The 21512-nt window shown below is 36.5% G+C and overlaps 1 protein-coding gene across 8 annotated transcripts in view; it reads left to right on the top strand.

The window, feature by feature from the left end:
• The window catches only part of OTUD7A (OTU deubiquitinase 7A), a 149198-nt gene that overhangs the window by 40004 nt on the left and 87682 nt on the right, over positions 1-21512 (top strand). For 7 of the 8 annotated variants that reach the window (XM_075160270.1, XM_075160272.1, XM_075160277.1 and 4 more), the window contains 2 exons: positions 9321-9393; positions 10005-10110. The gene's annotated coding sequence lies outside the window, so the exon portion shown is untranslated. Of the gene's footprint in view, positions 1-9320; positions 9394-10004; positions 10111-21512 lie in introns of those variants that run through there. The other variant, XM_075160273.1, reaches the window with a different exon arrangement.

Below are 21512 nucleotides of genomic sequence, written 5' to 3'. Positions count from 1 at the left end.
CCTGAAAGGAGGTTGTAGCGAGGTGGGGGTTGGTCTCTTCTCCCAAGTAACAAGTGATAGGACAAGAGGAAATGGCCTGAAGCTGTGCCAGGGGAGGTTTAGGTTGGATATTAGAAAAATTTTTTTACTGGTCAGGCCTTGGAACAGGCTGCCCAGGGAAGTGGTTGAGTCACCATCCCTGGAAGTATTTAAAAGACATATAGATGTGGCGCTTAGGGACATGGTTTAGTGGGCATGGTGGTGTTGGGTTGACGGTTGGACTTGATGATCTTGGAGGACTTTTCCAACCTTAATGATTCTATGATTCTATATATGTTCTTTTGTTAGATTGTATAAGGTAGAGCAGAGAGTCATCCTGCTTATTTTAATAACAAAATCTGACTTGTCTGACGCCATGGTGGCCAGCTGAAAAAAGACATTGAAATACCCAAGTAAGTGGGATAGTACCATTCAGACAAGTTGCATATAACTTGAGATAAATAAGAATTGTTTCTTTATGACCTTTGAACTTTGCATGTTTTGCTTAATTATGTTCATTCAGGTAAGACAGTGAAGTCTCTAACTGCTCCAGAAGGAAAGGATCTGAAAAGAAAATTAACTCTGTCTTTGGCAAATAAGTATCAGGTAACAGTGGCAGTGGGGGAACTTCTTAATTTTTAAGATATTTATCTGAACCAGTCTTGATGAACTGAGTTACACCTGAATTTGGAGGTGCAGATTCAGAGGAAGGAAGTTCTTTTCATGTCTTAAGCTCTTAGTCACTGAAACCAGAAAAGTGGCTGCTTTTCATTTTTGTGTAAAGTGCTGTTGCTTTTGATATGCAAATGGTGCACTGTATCGTATAACCTCAGTCTTATAGAGAGCAAAAGGAAGGGCAGAGAAAAATGTGTGTGGTGCAGGAGTTCTAAATGATACGGAAACAGGGATCCTACTCTTTCACAATTCAGTCCCAAGTTCCAATAAAGCAAAAAGAGATCAAATCAATTTGGACTCTGAGGGCAAGGATTGCCCTGTGTGATAAGGGACACTTGAGAATTTCTGCATTTAATGAATATAAAAGGTAACTGAGCTGACTGAATGTTAAAGCAGCTGTAGTGAGCAGTAATAGAAGTGAGTGGGTTGTAGCTGAGCGACAGCTCATCATATAATCATCGTGTTTTTCCACTTACAGCATCTCTGAAAAACAAGAAAGAAAGATGGTTTCATTCTTTTTTGTCTTCCTCTAACAAGAGATATTGAGTAATTATTTTCTGGAAAACTTATACTGACATCTGGGCTGGAGATATATATTTTGAGTGATAGAAGAGTTATTGTCTATGGTTCAAAATATACTCTCCCTCCCCCACCTCATTAAATCATACGGAGAATTTCCTCTAGTCGTTCTTCTTTTTCCTTAATCGTCTTCTCCTGTACAGAGGTCAGATTTGCTCTGCTGGCATTTCACGATGCAGAAGTAATCACTTAGCAAAGCAGAGACTTTTGCGTGTTTCACTGTCTTTGATGCTCTCCATTCTTTTTCCTGCCCACTCCTCACCCTTGGGAAGCTGCTGGTAAGAAGCACAGATGGGTGGCAAACCAAGTAGTGCTCTCAATGCAGTCCGTTGAAATTACCATGGCTCAGCCATACAGTGTTGATGAGGCAGGCCATAGTCCGGCTTTCTTCTCTCTCAATCCTCAGTTCTGAGAAGCTGATTGAGGAGAAACAATGCTTCCGTGATTATATGAAGCAGTAGCAGGTTCCCAGTTTTTACAGGAAGCTTCCACTAACCTCCAAGTCAATCTTTTTTTTGCATTATCGGGAAAGTGGCAACTGAAAAATGGCTTTATTCGGTGAAGTAGGATTTAACAGAAAATAGGTCTCATGAGATGAAGCTAAAATCAATAGGAGACTGCTTTATGCTGTGAGTCTTTAGGCATCAGTACGTACTACATGCTCTAGTTTTGCATTATATGTTGTCATCCGTTAGTGACCAGAAAGGTCGTATCACACCTGATCAAATACTTGGAAATATGGTATAGTACTACCCTTCATTAGTGGGCTTTGGAGCTTGTCAGGTTTTGTATCTAGGGGTGTGTTTTATAGTTAATAAAGTGTGATTCTTTTAAAAGTGAAATTGCATTTATTATTTGTAAAGGGGAAGCTGTCCCTATGAAGTTGATGGAGTGTTGTAAAGAAGTCTTGAAGGGTAAAACTATGGCTGTGTTTTTCCTGAGAAGTCAGCAAACTGGATGGTTGGTGTAGAGTGCAAAAAAGTAACTCGAATTGCTTGTGTTTTATATTCTTTTGGAAGAGGGTAGCTCAGTTTGCAATTACTCCATAAATATTTATTATTTATAAATATTATTATAAATATTTATTATTTACTCCATAAATAAATTTGCTAAAGTTTGTACAGCTCTCTAGCAACAGGTTTTCCTAACATGGTCCACCACTGCAGTGTCTGTATGCTTGTAAATTACTTTGCTGATAGCTTTCAGAGAAAGTTCATAATGTAGCTTTGTTCAGTTACTGTTGTAGGGTTTTTGCATGTGTATAACATTTAGAAATAGCTTTTTCTCAGAAATTTATTGCAGATAAGTTAATTAGAAATCATGAGAAATTAAGAAGATACATTTCAAATAAAAGTCATTCATCTTCTACCACCTAGGAATGAATGAAAGACATACTTTTAGATTAGTAAAAGGTATAATTGTATATGCTCGTAATGGAGTATAGAGGATAGAAGAGAGTTGTGATTAAAAGCTTTGAGTAGTGCAAATAACTAGTGATTAGGCACTAGTTCAAGATCTGTCTTCTTGTTACTAAAGTCTGAGAGGCTCATGGGAAATGATAATGAACAAGCAAGGCAAATTTTATATATATCTATATATACGTGCATACGCATATATATAAAATATATTTTATATATGTATTTTAAACTGAAACGCATTCTAATATGAAAGTTTTCAAACCACAAGAAATGAGAATCCACAGGTAAAAGTCAGTTACTGTTAGCATTGTTTAAAGATGAGACGTATTGATTGATCTTCCCCTGAGATTTTTGTTTGTGTGCTTAGTAACAGAGTTCACAGTATTTAAAGGATGTTTACAGGTGAAGTTCATGGAAAACTTCCTCTGACCTCACTGAAGTTAAGATTTCTTCCTGTGTGTGTTCCAAAAGATCTCAGAAACACACTGTTATGTTCGTCACCAGGTGTTTGCTTTTGTGTGAACAGTCTAATGATGTCAGTAAAACTAATCATGGAAGTAGATTTGTATGGGTTTAAGCTCTTCTAAATTCAGGACAAAATAAATGAAAACATGATTTTAAAAGTAACCTTTTCATATGTTAAGCCAAGTGATAATTACTTTGAAACCTACATCGATGCACTTGCTGACTTTGTATTATTCACAAAGAAAATTGTACTTTAATATTTTATGTTAGTACTGATGGTGATGTGAGAGAGAAAAAAACCTTAGAATTGGTATTTAACGTTTGTGATTTAGGGTACAGTACAATTCTTGAGAGTTTAAGAAAAAAGTGAATTCATGTGCTAACAAAAAACCAGGACACACCATACTAAATATTCTTCACAAGATTCATATTTTAGTTTACAGATAATCTTTATTTGATCATTTTATGTGGTTTTTGTTTCCATTTTCTGACTGTAAAAGGGGGAAAAAAGCATTTTTCAGAAAGTAATTTGGAAGTCCTATAGCTGGTTTATATAGGAAAAAATAATTAAGATTTGAATTATATGTCTCAGGTTGTGTATGTGTGGAAATGTGACATCATTTTTGTTCCTTGAAACTTATTTCTTTAATGAAAGCAAGGTTACAGAATGAGCTTTTATTGAGCTTATAGGTGAAATCAGACAACTTGTATTTAAAAAGCAAAACCAAAACCATTTTCTTCATGAAGTTAAATAGAAGTGGTATGAGTTTATCAGGCTAGGCACTATAAGTATAAAATGTAACCCTTTTTTCCAAGGGGTTTTTCCCCTTGGGTATTTTCCCACTATTGGAGTTCTTCTGGTTCCTATTTCTTAAGATGTTTTAATGCAAGTTTATAGATAGTTATGTAGTGAAGATCTACTTCTGGAGTTCAATTTAGATCCATACCATTTTTAACTTGCAAAAAACCCCTTAGAACCCATTTAATTGAGAATTTTGAGCTTTCAATGGCTAGGAAAAAAAGAGCTACTTATTTGATGGTGTTTTAGAAAAAATGAATGTGTACAATAAAGTGTAGGTGTTCACAGTATTGGGGAGATAAAACCAAGTTTTATGATCTTGTATTTCTCAGTCCTGTTTACAGAGACTTGATGAGAGTAGCTGGCTGCATTTCTGACAGCGCAGAAGAGTCAGATTAACTTAATGATGTGTAGCTAGACAGTCAAATAATTTAGTCTTTCTTACTCTTGGTAAAATGATCCTTGGCTATTGAAGAAAAGGAAGATGTTCCAATCCACTTTTGTTGCCCCAGTTTTCTAGAACAGGTAAGATTGGTGCTATTTCCACTGATTTTTGTGAGATTCCTAAGAAATGTGCAGACATGCATTTGGAAATTTCTTTGAAACATAAGCTGTGTACGATATGCAGCTAAAGCTCTCAGACCTAAGCTCCAATTATTATAGGTGAAGACTGATTCTCCTGCTGTCACCACATCAGAAGGTACCTGTCTGCTCCCCAGGGGAAGCAGGGCACCAGCACTGCGGAGCAGACTTCAGTTCTGCCCTCAGTACAACTGCAGTGGGCCAACCCGTAACTAGCTCAGTTGCAGTACACTGAAGCTGTGCATCTACAAAAGAGGAGAGCTAATCTGAAAGGTCACTGGCACTGAAGAAAAGAGATTCTTTACCTCACTTGCTTCACGTTGCCTACTTTGTACTGGCTATGGTGTTTTTGCAGATCCTTCTGTGAGTTGATTCAATCCAGCACAAAATTCTTCCAGGCAAAAAAAAATAGCAGGGTTTTTTTTGTTGGCTGAGTGAGTTGAAGTGGCCCACAGACCGCTTTAGAAAGTATCAGAGCAAATGAAAAGGAGCAAATGGCGCCAAGTGGCCCAAACCAGTGCTGCAGAGAAGGAAGAGGAATCCACCTTTTAAAGCTACTAGGTTTTAGTATCATCTTTGAGTCAGTACAGACTGGTTTTGCTGGGAAAGTAGTATAAAGCAGATATGTGGAGATTAGGGATAACATCCATTGTTTGTTTGTTGTGGTTTAACTCCAGCCAGCAAATAAACCCCACGCAGCCGCTTGCTCACACCCCACACACGCCCCCTCTGGTGGGATGGGGGAGAGAATCAGGAGGGCACAAGTAGGAAAGCTCCCGGGTTGAGATAAAAACAGTTTAATAATTGAAATAAAACAAAGTAGAACATAATAATAGCAATGAGAACAATAACAGAATATACAAAGCAGGTGATGCACAATGCAGCGAGCCCCCCCACACCCCTGGTTTTTATACTGAGCATGATGTCACATGGTATAGAATACCCCATTGGCCAGCTGGGTCCACCAGCCCGGCTGTGGTCCCCCTGGTGCAAGCATCCCCCAGCAACAGCCAAAGCATCAATGGGCCATCAGTGCTCCTTTCACACTAAACTCAAAACACAGCACATCCCCCAAGCTACTGGGAAGAAAGTTAACCCTGTCCCAGCTGGAACCAGCTCATTGTTCAATTCAGATTTCAGCTATTTTATTTCAGAAGATGAGTGTAGATAACTGATAAACTTGAGAGTTTAGATTTGGTAGCTTTCTAGCATAGGCCTGGAAAAGTGTCTTTGCCTTATGTGATAAAGAAGTATGTGTTGTGTAGAAGGTCTTTAGTTAAAAAGAGAATTTTCCATTGTAAAAAGGTGTCTTTAGCTTTTGACCTGTCAAACAATTACTGTGTTTTCCATGACCTCATGCTGTTACTACAGATGCTAAAAGTCAGCAGCAATAAACATAACCGAGAGGTTTATCATGTCTTAAATTAGAGCTTTGGACAAAAAGTCTGCTGCCTCAAAGTGACACACGCTACTGAGAGCTAAAGGGAACGTAGAAAACTTCCCAAGATCTTGACGATACTGTTTCTGTCAGTGTTCAAAATACAATAGCTTTTGCAAAAACTACTTTAGTACCTAATCATGACAAAACCTGAGGTCTGCCATAAACCTCAAACATGGGCACTTCCAGTATACTTGTACTGTCCTGTTACAGCCTTTCATAATGGAACTGATCAGAATAAAATTGTTCACAAAGGTCTTTTATTGTGTTTGCATTTTGAAGTTGGAAGTCTTCAGTATGTATGTTTCTTTGGGCTAATGAAAAAACACATGTAACTTATCTGCAGGACTGGAAGTGTCTGTATTTTGTTTTCAGAGATAGAATTATAAATGTGAGCTTAAACAGTAATATAATCAATATATTGATTATATTCATCACTATATCAATATATTGATAATATGTATCACATAATCAAATGTGAGAACATATAGTACTTATTAGAGTGTAATCATGTCAAGGTATTACTACACCAAAACTTTCATGAATCATTAGTGAGAGATTGTCACATTTCTGTTATGCTATAAACAAGACACAGATTGAATTTGGAAAGCATTAATTACCTTTATAGGAACTTACTGGAAATGTTTGATGTTCTTTCCATAAAAACTTTATTGTGATTGTTTCAGTTTGAATCTAGTGTCATTTGTTTTTCTTTCATTATGTATGAATCATTTTGACAGACTCATCAAATAACTGAATATAGAATTGAATACTGGGGTCAAATTAATTGCTTCTATTGGCAATTACAATTTAATTTAAATCTGTAGTTCACAGTCATAGATAAATATGGCTTTTGCTATGGCCTCTGCATTGAAAGACAAGTTTTGTGTCTCCTTGTCCATTGCTTGTGCTGTTCCATGAATTTCACCCAATTAAGATGAGACCAATATACTTCCTCTCATTCTCCTAACCTCTGTTTTATTATCCAATGGATGCATGCAAGTGTCCAGGGATGGTTTTAGCAGGAGATACTTTTCTCTGTAGTCTTTTGTGTATTCCTTTTTTTACTTCACATGTTTGCTATCTAGAGAGAGCTTTGTTCTGGCTATTTTTGAACTTCTGCAATTAAAACAGCTGTTTTTAATGGCTCTTCAGAGAAACAAATGGGCACTTTGATGGACAGTGATACTCTGAGTAGTTCTTCCATGTATGCTGTTTCTAGAAGTGTTAATTGAATTTTGTGAGTGTCAAGCGGTTCAGCAGGATGTGAGGGCATCAGAACAGCACAACAGGCTTGGGCTCTCTTTTTGTTTCCACCAACAGCATTACTGATGCACCACTTGTTCTCAATGATTTGTGTGTGTGACTGTAATGTGTGTTGTGAATGAAATGTTGCTGGTGGAAAGGAATCAGGCGAACTCAAAGATCTTGAGCACCATTCTTCAGCTACAAGAATTTTAGCATAATTATGTGTACTTGTACAATCTGCACACAACAATATAAACACTATCGTGAAATTGAAGTAAAGTTTGAGTAATGTTTCAGTCTAGAAGTCTGAAATAAAGACCTTGGCAAGAGTGAAAAAAGTATCTGGACAATCTCCTAAAAGCCTATCTTAATTTGGCGTTTTGGATTGTTTCTTATAATGCTTGGAATCAAAGGTGTGATATTTTTAGTCAAAAATGTAAGTACGGTTTTGCCTATGGGCTTTAGTAGACATTTGTAAAAATGTGCATGTAAGTTCCTGACTGCATGGAGTTGCATGTTCATTTTCCACACCTTAAATATATGTTATTTTTGTGACAACCACCACTTCCAAATACTCTGTGTATAAATATGGAGGATATTTAGTTCTTTCCGGTCAGGTTGCCCTAGCTGTTTTTCCATGTCAGTGGAATTTCACAGAAAAATTAACTTTGACAGTGCTCTAAGTGGCTGACACAAGTTAACCAGGTGAAAATTCAACTGAACCTGGAAAGCAGGCAGCGTCTTACAGCTGTAAAAATGACCAGTGAAGGTGTGTTATAGTGAAATAAATATCTGCTACAACATATACTAGGAAAAATATAGCTGAGAGTGTGGAAAAGAAAAATAGAAAAGAGTGTGTTTGTCTGTCTTTTTATAAAACAAATATATTTAACAAATATGTGGATTTGCTTACACAAATATACAAGTAAATATAACTATATATATGAACTTGCTAAAAAAAAGCAAACTTGTATATCGAGAAGAAAGTGTAACTAGGAGGAAGTTGTAACTAGGAGGAACAAAAAATTCAAAGAATTGGAGAAAGCAAGTATAAGAGCAATAGCCATAAAACCATTACAAGAGATAATGTTTTAAGAGTTTGATTAATGGTACTTAGACTAATAAAGAAGCAGACTTTAGTCAGGGTCAGAAAGAATGATATTTGGGCGGAGTATCACTAAACAGTCTTTAAAAGAAGAGTATGTGCTTATCATTTTTGCTCTCTTAACAGGTAAACTAGATAAAAAGCTAGATAAACTACAACAAGCTCACATATCCAGCAAAACATTATCATATAGTTCTTCAAACCACTCGGGTCTATGCTTCATGGTTAATTTAATTAATATTGAAGATTCTTTTAGATAAATCTGCAATGCTTTGTTGTTGTTGGGTTTGTTTGTTTGTTTTGTTTTGTTTTTAAATCGTATGACTTTTTTGAACAAAATCAGTAAATCGCAATCTGCAGATGAATGTTTCATGAGTAGAAAGAGACTAAATATACCGGATCAGCTGGAATAATTTACTCAGTTCTGTCGTTGACATGGAATGTACAGTCAAACGGGTGGAAAACCAGTCCTCTAACCTGGATTTTGAGTTATATTGCCTTTGTTTCTCTGTACCAAACAGTAAGGGGGCTGCTTTCCTAAGAAGCTGTCATCTGATGTACATACCTCTGCAATGGCAAAGCAATCTCAATCATAAGGCATACCGTTTGGGTTTATCAAGTTACCTTTTAGAATCCTTATATCCAGGTTAAAGTGTGCCAGTGGTCAGACAATATTTCCCTCCAGAAAGCTTCCTTCCTGTTTCTCTGTTTGATAATGAATGTTTCTTTTGTTTAATATGAATTGGATTGGGCTCTGGCTGAAATTCTTGATGGAAAAGCTATTGTGATCTCAACAGTAAGATACTGAAGTGCTTGTAACAATCTTGGGAATAGTCAAAGCTGGAAGAAAGGAGGACATTCTTTCTCCGTAATAGTGCTGCAGATTAAGATTCCAGGGTCAGGGTGTGTAAATGGATGCAGAACAGTACTTTAGAGTGTCACTTTTGGAGTAAAACAGTAAAATGTGTTCTGGTCTTCTCTCCATTCTCACAGGCACATGATACTGCAGAGCTTCACAATCAGAAGTAAAATCAGCTGGACAGTTGCCTCCTGCCTTCCTAAATAGGTAAACATATTAGAAACAGAAACAGGGGCCTACCTACCTCATTCCTGTAAGTAGCTATAAATATTCCCTCCATCCCCCAAATTAGCATCTATCATTTAGTTGTTTTGAAATGCTGAGCATAAGGACCTTGCAAAGAAAACAAGAATTTAATTTGTTTTCTGATTGACAACAATTAAGTGTAGCTAACCAAAGAAACCAACTGAAATTATTAACAGGCTAACAGCATGCCTATTGCCAGTGGCAACACAGAGCTGATGAATGATGCAGTGTTACTCATTAAATGAATCTTTATCTGAGCTTCCTAAAGCTTGGATGCTAAATAAGTTCCTAAAACCATCCATATTATTGCCATGTTAAACTGATGCAGCAGTTGATCTGTCACTGCAGAAGCTCTGTTTTGGGCTTAGTTCTTTGCTTTTAGATTTCTTAACAGTTCATACTGTAATAACATGGTGCAATCCATTGTAAGACTTAAATGGAAGATCCCCATAGTAATAACTTCGGTAAGGACAGTGAACTGAACAATGCATTTGCTAAATAAGCGGTGTTCAGCTGATTATCAGCTGCTGTAAATTGCCATTTACTTGCTCACTTCTCTATCCTTCTTTTAGGGAGAAAGTGGGTTTGCTGGTGTGGATGCCTGCCTCATTTATTTCACCAAAATGAGATAGGGCATGCAGGAGAGAAGGGAGATTTTTGCAAGTAGAACCTACCATGGTGAGTTGGATTTTGTCCCTGCTTCTGCTACAGAATTTCTCAGTGATGCTAAATACATTGCTTAAACCAAACATTTCACACAAATGTTTCCCCTTCTCTGGAAGTATGTTAAGGTAACACTTCCTTGGCAGCAGTGCTGGACTGAGAAGTTCATCCCTACTGCTTTTTCCTCCCGTGCCACATTGAATCCATAGAACTACTTGAGGGGACCTTCAATAAATTGAGGCTAAATGGAGCTGAAAATAATTAATTTCTACCATGTACGCGAGAAAAGTATGAGAAACCGTGGTCTGTATTCTTGATTTGGCACCACAGGGTCTGTCTTGAACATTATGCTGAAAATTAAGTACATGGAAACTAGATTTTTAATTTTGAGTTGCTAAATAACCTCTAAAATTGTAGTAAAGTGCAGGGACTCAAAATTAATAGTGCTTTTTAAACTAATCTGTCTTCCTTGGCTCCACTTTCAAAATAGTATAGTAATTGCACACCTTACAGGCACATTCTTAACTAAGCTCATTAATGTTATGTGAGACATGTACGTACTGAACAGATGAGCACGGAAGGGAAGAAAAATATCCTGAACCTCCCTTCAAGAGGTTCCAAAGGTTACAGTAAGTTAAATTCCTGGGGCCATACTTGCATGGTCGTGTTCAACTGACCATTTGAAAAACTTGCTGATTAAGTGAGCCCTGTTGGTTCTCAAAATGTTTAACAGCAGGGATCTTGAACGAAAATACCAGATTGAGGATATAATTAAAGATTGTATTATAATGCTTACACACAACAGAACTGAATGAAAATTCTGCGTTCCTGCATTTACTAAATTTGACCTACAGGGAGTTACGGCCAGAATATTCTTCTATCACCTTTGGCTGTGCATACCATTGGGGGAACCATGGCCTCGAGGCCATGCAGTGTTCAAATTTTATATCAGTCTACTTTTTTTGCTAGAAGGAACAATGTGTAATAATATCCTCATATAGATATAGAAGAATTCTGTGCATGTTTGTGACTTTGGAAGCTTTAACTACTTTTTTTTGTGATCTGTCGTTATTATATTTGACATGCATGAAGTGTACTATAACATTTTCATAAAGAGCAGCAGTAATGCTATTGTGAGATTCCACACCCCCCACCCCACCCCCCCCCCCGCCGATGTTGAAGGCTGGGTCTTGTTCTTTTTTCACTGCTATGAATCCTAATAATTTTTTGATCATAACATGAAAGTTCAATGCTTAAGGATGTCAGGATAACAAACCACCTAGTAGAAATCGATTTTTCCATTACTGCAAATGTATGTTTCCTGTCATTGTTCACTGTGATTGTGAAGGAGTCCTAACAGAACTTCTAACAGTCCATAGCACTGCGGCATGGAAAATGTATCTGGTTTGGTGTCTTCTTTTAATGGATTTAATTTGTTACTAATTTTGAAACTTAACCTTGGGTTTGAAATTCACTGTAAACAACTTTTTTCAACAGCAATGGGGACTAATGAAGCCTATAATTTGCTAAGGTGCATTGCCTTTGTCCCCACTCCTCATGACAATAATTCTGTCTCTCTCATGGCTTCTCTTCTGTGTTGCCTTCATTTCTTCAGGTTTTCCTAGACTCCCACTTTTATGTTATCCCAGTTCTCACACAGGTCTTCTCAGTGCCTTGTAAGGATGCATCAGGTCAAGCTTCTGGGCAGAGGCTTCCCACATATTGCACACAGAGATAGGCCTGAGCACTTGTGCATCTACGAATATGACAATTTTGAGTTAATTCAGAATTAATTTAAACAAAAGCAAATATGGTATGTACTTTTATTGTTGTTACAAATTCTAGGAATGATTCCTGGAACTGCAAGGGAAATTTTTCTTAACCTTTATCTGTGTGAAATTTGGGAACTTTATCGTGACCAATTTCCATGAAACATGTCAACTTTCTCTATAGTAGTCTATAGCACCTTGTAAGATGATTCAGTACTTATGACCTACTAATTGTATTGGATCCATTGCAAAACCAAACCTATCCGGTATGTGCAAGCTGTATCAGCTTCACAAAAGGTGTTCACATAAACAATGATTTGACTATATTTTTAACCATGTATTCCTTAAGCTGGAGCAAAGAGGAAAGCCTTATTTAATAGTAAGTGGAGTCAAGCATGCTTCCTGCTCTAGTCTAAGAACCTAAATCAGATGAAAGTTATGAAATACATGAGCTGGTTTTGAACCAGTTAGAATTGGGCCTGGAGTGTAAGAAAGAGAAATAATTTTTAAACTTATCTAAATGTTTTTATTCATAAACTGGTTAGTTGTGATGAGCATCTAGAAAGCTCCTGGGAATATTATGGAAATGTGATGCTGTTCTGAAAACAAGGAAACACATTGTTGGGCAGAAGAGGGGGAGTGCCAAATCTATGAAAAAGTGTGCAGTTCAATTTTTGTTAAAATCTACAGTATGGTAGGAGGCAAGTGTTATGAGGCCACTCAGAGGAACAATGCTTGTTATCCTGGTATCTCTGATGACCAGTCATCCTGGTCATAAGGCCAGTCTGCAGAGCCTCCTCAAGAGTTGCATGGATTTGTGATGGTTTGTCTGACTGTGATCAAGGTGTGGCTGGGTGTTAATGCCCTTCAGAATGGCTTTAATAAGTGCTATGCAGATTTTTGCATGAATACTTTATTTGTGTTGTTAGATTTAGATTGTTAATAGAAAATGCAGATATGAGGAGGGGAGGTTTTTAGCTCACTCCAGTGTCAGGAATAGGATTTGGAAGATCAGACAGAACTTAAAGCTCTTTCTTATTAGGACTCTTAGCTTTAAAGTAGATGTACTTAAATTTCTTTTAGGTATCTTGATTCACACTGTACCTTATTGAGAGTTTTTAATAACTATTTATTCTATATCAGTCAGTATTGAAACTTCAGCTCTATAGATGTCAGGGAATTCAGCAGTGTTTCTCATGGTTAAATTCATAGCATCTGTTTTCTGGTTTGCTTTACAGGCAGGCCTTTTCATTATTGGATAATAAAGAGATACGAACCTAGCCACTTGCAGGCTATGGAAAAATAAATCTTTCTATTGGATTATTTCTATGTTTATTTTTTTATTATTCATGTATCATGTATCATGAGATAAGCTGACCATGAGGAATGGATGAATGGGGGAGGCAGAGCTCAAAAATATCAAGAGCGCGCTTCTAGCAAAACTTAGGGAACATAATGGCAGGTTCATGGTATTTCAAGTAGAAAGGAATCAGAAAAAAAAATATGAAATTCAAACAGAAGAAACGTCTCAGCAAGCTAACTCTAATTTAGTCTTCTCTTGCATCAATAGAATTATTTTTAATACTTTTGATATTTCCCAATCTCTTCTAAAAATAAGAAATTTGTGTAGCAAAGATGGTGAATAGTCATCATTGATCATAGAGTTTAGGGCAGACTGTTGAGTGACAAATTGTTCTGTCTTCTTGCAGGTGCTGGTTTTAGCTGCCTTTGAAATGGTGTATTTTTCTACTAAACTTTTCTGTTTAAATTGGAGATTGTGCTTTTAAAGCCTGAACCATAACCTTGTTCTGCTACTGGCATTAGTCTTCAACAGAGTGATTGTCAGTAGCAGAGTTCTGAGCTTTCATAAACATTGTACTGACAAACCTTAGAACAGATTTTGAAAATAAGATGATTGGAAAAATGTCATTAACTTGCAGGTATTACGAAGCTTGGAAAAAATCAGAAAAAAAAAGATGGAAAACATGGATTTTGTTTGGGCTAAAAAAAAATAATCGGTCTCTCAATTCCAGACATTAAAAAATAAAGCCTGCACAGTTCTTTGGGAATGTATTTATTAAGTTATGCTATTGCAATTTCAAGGGAAACTCTTACAGAACTCAGTAAAGTTATTAAATGCAACACTGTATTTCTTCTTTTTGCTTACATTTTTGTCATCTTAACTGTCATCAAACTTTGGGGAGGAATAGCGTGAATTTGAATCAACGTTTTAATTGGATTAAATATTTTTGAGCAAAGGATGGGGATTCCTCAGTATTTCATTATTTTGAAATATTTATAATATCTCAATTACTAAATTAGTCCAGCAATATGTCTGGGGTAAAGGAAAAATATTTAAGTAATCAAATAAGAAACTGTGCTACTTGCAGGTATGCTTCTCTTTCATAGAACAGAGTGCTGGAAGGACATGTATTTTCTTTTTGTCTCCTTATAAGTCCTTTTGTAACTAATTTGAAATGAGAGAAGCATTGATTTTTTTCAAATTCATTGCAAAGCAATGATAAATACATTTGTGTTTAAAAAAAGGTTGGGGCCCCTGTTTTGATGGCAGAAGAGCAATGGCACAAAAGCACATTGTCTTATAATATGGAGTTCTGAAATGAGAGAGAGCTAGATGCGAGCAAGAAAATGTGCATGTTACAAAAAAAAGTACTTGTGAGCTAACCTGTTATCCAAGAACAACAGCCAATACAAATGCTTGAAGTGATCTCAACTGTGAAATGTCTCTCAAAGAGATGAAAAAGGTATCCTTGACCAATACTGCCTTGCTTTTTCTGCCTTAAGTATAACAGCTGAACGGACTGGTTATGCATTCTGCCTTTAGCTTTGTGCTCTCTTGTGCTTTGGCATAAACTGTCTTGTTTTTCTGCTACACTGTTCTATGAAGTCAATAGACAGTCATTCAGAAAGAGCTGGATTTCTACATCTGACAGTTGTGAAGTTTGTTGAACATACAGTATTGATCTGGGGACCTGAAATTATTTTTGTCAGTTCTTCTGTTGTCTTTCCTTGTTGAGTTGTAATTATCCAAATATTATCTGATACAGTTTCAAAAGAAAATTTTCTTCAACACTTTCAGGGGATGGAGTAAGAAGATAAATACAGACCTGGGTATCCATATTCAGTATCCATATATTCAGTTCCATACTGAAGAGTGGAGTGTTCTTTCTGTCCACACAGATTCTGAGTAATAAGATTTTTATACAGTCTAGAAAAAGAGAGATGACAAAAATATTTCCTTACAAGCAAACCTTCATACCAAATACATGTAAACAGACTGGATTGTGTGTGGATGAAGTCCACAGCAAAGAAGCACAAGTTAGAATTCACAAATCTTTCTTTCCTACTTTCAAGCCTGAATTGTGTCCAGATCCTGGGCTTTTTTTTGTCTCTGACTACTAAAGGTCTCTTCTTGAATATAGATTCTTTGTCTGTCTCTCCCTTTCAGAAGTGGGACTTGATGTCCCAAACTATCTTAAGGCTCCTGAGCTATTGCGAAGCTCATCAGTTCTCTCTATAGCTGATGCACAATTTTTTTCAGAACTCCACCCTCCTCTGTGGGAACTGTTTTTTATTTAAGCTGTTGAGGATTAAGAATGATCTTAGTAAAACCTTTGGGATTCTTGCTGAGAATTTCCTAAGTATCCAGTTCGATCATGGAGAAAAAGCTGTATCGAAGTGTTACATATAGAATGTTTCCTCTGGAACCATTGTCAGTTTAAAAGTCCTTGTGAGTTTGGACACTGCACTCAGCATTTGCAAGTCCCTGTCTTTCTACTCGGGTGTCAGACTAATTTTATTTGTCCTTGCCAGATCACCAGCATTGAACAGATTGCATTGCTCTGTTCTGCTGGGGCAAAGTCAATCCACGTTAATGGCTTCTTTAATCTTTTAAAAGTGATTATTTTATTCGGGGCAGTGGCTCCAGCCAATTCCAGTCTCTTGATAGTGATAGTGATCCCCAAATAGAGATAAGCAGTGCGTGCATAAGACAAGTTAGACTCTAATCTTTCCACATTTTGTGCGTAATTTAACTGAAAAAAATTCTGAACTTGCTTCTCAGGAGTCATAATATTGCATGGTTCATGTGGTTTACCTTCTGCAACCTTGATTTCAGGTAATACTGCTTAGCACTCTATGTGCTATTAGCTGTTATGTATCTAATCTAAACGAAATCCATCTGATGTGTTTCATCTGTGCATCTGAAGTACCTAATTCCATAGTATACTTTTGTTAGATTTTGCTTTTCAAGGACTAGAAGAGCAGGAAATTAGAGTAGACCAGGGAACCTGCAAATCTGAAGAAAAAGGAGGAAATTAAATGTTCTATTATTCCACCTTACATTGCCGATTTAAAAATCTTTTGATGGCAAAATTCACTTCTAAGCATTTAGTAATTTGTTGCAAAAATAGATCCTTCTTGGATATTCCTTTTACCAACTTTACAGAACTTATTTCTCTGTGTGTTCCCTGATGCATGACCTGGAAAAGAAAACCCTGGCTTAGATGGCTAGAGCTAAAAGTCACAGATGCTGTTGTGTTGCTGTCTTGAAACTGTAGCTTGTGCTGTGCAAGCCCTTCAGTTCCTACTAAGCTCAATGTCTGCTTTGACAAGGGGGTTTTCTGGGTTGTAAATAAGCCCAAGCGTCTCTCACCCTCTCCCCCACTGCCTGCTCTGGGCTCATCCTCTGCAAAGAATGCTGATAACTTCTAGTTTGTTTTACACATCTGCATCAGATGTCTGCTGTCTCCCGCGGGGCTGGTGATGGCATCACCCAAAGCATAACAAACTACCGCTTACCAGTTTTTAGGAAACTGCCTTCTTTGGGGTGTAAGCAATGTCCCAGAACTCTCCAGTAATGAGGAGGTGGTTATCAGTAGAAAACAAATCTCACTTTTAATTTTCTGATGCAGTTAATGTAACTTGTACTCAGAGTGGTAAGACGGAAATGTTATTTCATTTTATTTAAGTGTCATCTTGGCTATTGCTGTGGTAGCATTTTCACAGAAGTATGTTGGCTTGTTATAGAACAGTGGCATTTGGTTTTGCAAATAACTGGGACACATTACCTGTCACTACAGGCAGCTTACTATTTAAATTCATCGTTTGGCAGTTACTGTTAATTTTAGTCTAATTTAAGACTATGGACTGTGATTGTAATCTTTTTGAATTTCAATATTGAATTTGTCTTAGGAATCCTCATTACGACACAATTAATAAAGACTAACTGCAGCATTGGGATTCTCAGGCTGCTCTGCCTAACATGGTGGACGTAGAAGTGTGTTTTAATTACAGGCAATGCTCCATCATTTTGGGATTTAATTGCTGGTTGGATTGGTTATATTAATAACTGTCTATTATGAGACAATTTTGTTACATAATAACGACAATATTGTTATTGTATGAGGTACATATTGTCAGTGAGTGCAAACATGCAGCTTTCCTTTTTCAAATGTAGAAAACACAAACATTCTAGTTCATGCTCTTTACCTCTGGTATATGCCTTTAAAGGTTTCATTATTTATTTTATCAGTGTGAACTAGACTATTTACTGAGTCCTAATGAAATCAAAATACTTTTGCTAATTACCAGAAGTAGAGTAAAATGCTTCTAAGCCCTATTCCATAGTGAGAAATGAGATTCAACCTCTTTTGTACAAACTGTATAAATCATGTTTTTCACCACTGAAAGAAACCATGTCTGTAAGGCAGTAACTTCACACAGCTTTTCAGGCCAGTGTATCAAAAAAAAATTCATGTCTTAGTCGTTTCTGTCTAAGGTAAGTTTTCGTGGAATTCCAGGACGTTTTTGTGTTGAAGATTCCTTTTTTGCAGAAAAGCTGTATTTTTCCAAGGTAGGTAGTTCTAGACCTGGATGAAAATAATTAAATGTGTACTTTAAAAAAAATAGTATGTGTTCTCACTGGACAGTCCAATCATCAGGATGTATTTTTAAGAAAAAAATACTGACTGGTTCAGTTTAGAGCAAGAGTCTGTCATTCTAAAGAAATCCATCTTAATCTAAGAAGGCCTTAATATATTGTAACATGGAAATAATCAAGATAGAGCAGTAGAAGGATACAGTTTAAACATTTCATGCAGTATAAAGACTTTTATAGTACTTAAACACTCCTTTTATAGTTATTTGGCATGAAGTCCATGAGAATATTTATTCCATTGTTTTTACTGTTAATAATATGATGTGCATATTAGCATAGCATCTACAGACTAAGCTGGTAGATAGTGGCTACATGATGAAAATATCATCTTTGTCTTTCTCGAAGTATTACTATTTTAGATAAGGTTATTAGAAACTCCAAGTTTCTAATGTATTAAACCTTTAAAATCAGGACAGTTCAAAATAAATACGTCATCTATTCTAGATGCTGCATGGGCTCTGTAATAAATTTTTATCATTGCAGAACCAAACTGTAGCCCAACCTAAGTTCATTCAGATTCATATACTTACAAGTAAATTAATGTAGTTTTGAATCACCCCTCTTGCAAAGACAAAAAGAATTTCAGTAAAATTAGACAGAAACTATCCATACCTGATCTCTCAGTTTTATTAATGCGTATAAGGGCAGAGAGCATATGGATGGAGAAGTTGGTACTGTTTGTATAGCTAAAAAAAGAAGGAGCCAATTGATAGAGAAAACAGGGAGTAACTCCTTTCCAAGTAAATCATCTCCTCTCACATTTCTTCTTGAATTACCTCCATATATTTCAAGCATGAAAAACTGATACTGTTGGTTTCACATGGATGTTAAAAATCTTTGGAAACTTTATCCAGAGAGAATAAAATTCTTTTGAGTAACTAAAGTAAGTTTCAGTGTAAATTAGACAATTAAGATTCTAAAAAATCTCTTCAATGGAGCAGTTAATTCTTTACAGAGGACTAGAGGATCTTTAACACTCTTATAAGCTGAAATGACATTTGGCAAATAGTAGGTTTCAAGACCGAAAGGGGTCAAACACATACTGTGGTTAAGTTCCAGACACTTATGTCCTGGTCACGTTTTGCTAAACTTGGAACTGAGTCAGCATCCTTTGCAAAATGTGTACTGCGTGTAATTATGTTCCATATATTGTTTCACTGGAGGCTACGAGATTTGGCTGTTTCATTTGTGTTCTTACGTTATTTATTGTTGCTGTATCATAAAAATTAATTGTGCACTGGTGGTGTAATAAACTAACAAATGTCTTATTTGTCTTATTAAACAGGCAGGGATTAAAAGCATGTCTTATTAAAATATCTTGGTTGAAAAGTTGCATAAGTAATTGGATAAGGTTTTATAGTGATGTATTTTATTTTGTGAGGGAATGATCTTTGTCTTCATGCAGAAATTAAGAAAGATTTGCACTCTTTTCAATGATTGTTGTTAACAGAGATTTTAATACATACAAAGAAATCGTTTCAATAATTTTTTTCATTGATTCTGAAAGCATCTGCTGAATTGCTCAACACTATGATGGAATGAGACAATTTGTTAATACACTTCTGATTCTTGTGTCCCCTCTCAGCAAGGGGAGATGCCTCCCAAGAGGAAGCCAGTTGTCTCTTCTCTGTACCTCGTACTTGGTGAAGCCATACTAGTCACTACACCTGGTTAGCAAGAGCAGCTTTTGTTAGTAGGAGATGACAGGACCTTAAAAATACTAAGGGATACTTGTGTGTTCTTGAATGCCATCTGACTTACCTACAATACTTCTTGTGAAAGAGGGATACTCTGTAAGTTGCTGAGGTTGGAACCTCAGAGAGCAGTAAATATAACAAAGTAGATGACTGTCCAGTTACTTTATCTGTTGTATCAAATCTTTTGCAGTATAGGAAGGACAAGCAATGGGGGAACTCCCAGTGTGGCTCTAAAAATAATAGAAAAATATGTCTTATTCATTAGAAAGAAATAAGAAAAGGGCGTAACACATTCTGGTATTTATGCAGATGACTTTTATTTGAAAGCTGGAGCTAAGCAGAGCTGTATGCAAAATAGCTTTCTTCTTCCTAAATCTCTTCCTAAAAGTTCAGCTTCTAAAAGCCCAGCAATTAAAAAAAGGGATTATAAGTGATTAAATTGGTTTGGTAAACAGTGTTATAGTGAAAACTGAGATGCACTGTGCCTGTTAATTTCCAGGCCATGTTCCTGGACCAGTGAGACAAAATCTCCAATTTCTCTTGCAGTTACTGATAAATAGGTATAACAGTCAGCTTCTTCAAAGAAAGAAAAGTGATAAAATAACTTCTGCTGCACAGGAAAAAAAAAAATCTCCCTGTCCTGCAGTGTAAGGAAACACTAATATATGTATATTTAGTATTTAATTGTTGGTACAGATACATAATACTAACTACCATTTCTTGTAATATCTGAATTCATCCAATGTGTTGAAAAATTGATTGCGACTTTTAAGCAATATATATAACAGAGTATTTATATGATGTGACTTTAACCATCTTCCTGGATTTAAGAACCTAGACTCCCAAAATAATTAATGGAGACTCCAAAGCGCAACTAGAGCACCTTAGTAGAGCCTGTCTACATCTGTTAACTGTCCAGGGAGAACTTCAGATCTCCATTTGGAGATTGACTTGTTTGGCACCAGACTAGTGGTTCTGAAATTCTTGCACAGTGTTTTTGCCATCTCTTGGTAAGAAGAAAGGCTGAATAAATGGGTAAATCTTCAACTCTGCCATTGGGATCTACAAATCAGGGTTATACCGAGCTGGAAATGAAGTTTTGAAATCAGACATCACTGGATAATGTCATGCTAGCAAACTCACAGGCATGCAGTCTTGAACTGATACCAAGTGTCATGAAAAGGGGAATTGTTAGCCTACTTTTCTAACAGTCTCTCTAATGAGACTTATGCCCATCCATTTGTGTATCATTCTTCTCAGTTCCCCTGAAACCATTGTACAATTTGAAAAACAGTTAGAATTGGCAAAGTTAATAAAATTCTTACAAAATTTGTGAAAGTCTGTGACTGGTGGAGAAGAAAGACTGAAACGAGAACGGTGTTTTCTACACTGTTTGACAGCGGTTGTCTGGACAGACTAGTGCATACATGTTTCTGGACTAACTCTGGGATGTGCTGGTGGCTGCAGAAGTTTAGGGTATTAAAGGACAGAAATCCAAAGAAAACGACACTTTCTTCTTTCTGCTGCTCACAGAACGATTTCCTGCAAAGCTGATAGGATTTTCCAAGTAAGTTTTCTACATGTGGAATTGATTTATTGATTCTGTGAATTCATAGATGTTAATTGTGCCTGAAAGCATGCTGGTATTTGTGTGTTGTTACTAACTGAAGGTAGATAGATGGGTGGGTCCACACAAAACTGAAGAGTTTGGCACCTGCAGCATTTAGAGCTGTCTCCTGTTTTGGAAAAATGTTGGAGCTATTTGTAAATCCAGAAGGTCACAGGACGGTATGTTGCTTACCATGCTTATGCTTGTTAGTGCAGCTTCTGGTGTGCTCTTACAATGAACTTTATTCCTAGCTTTCACAATCAAAATGCTGTTTTTCTTTTTTTAAGGCCTAGTGTCCTTGTGCAAGAATACTGAATATTTTTTCTTCACTGAAACAGTGCAGCAAATTGCAAATGATGTATAAAACTTAAGTATTTCTCTTC

The sequence above is a fragment of the Calonectris borealis genome, chromosome 11, assembly GCF_964195595.1.
Source record: "Calonectris borealis chromosome 11, bCalBor7.hap1.2, whole genome shotgun sequence".
Classification (NCBI taxonomy): domain Eukaryota; kingdom Metazoa; phylum Chordata; class Aves; order Procellariiformes; family Procellariidae; genus Calonectris; species Calonectris borealis.
The sequence above is the reverse complement of the archived record's forward strand: the minus strand, read 5'-3'. Positions and strand labels throughout refer to the sequence as shown.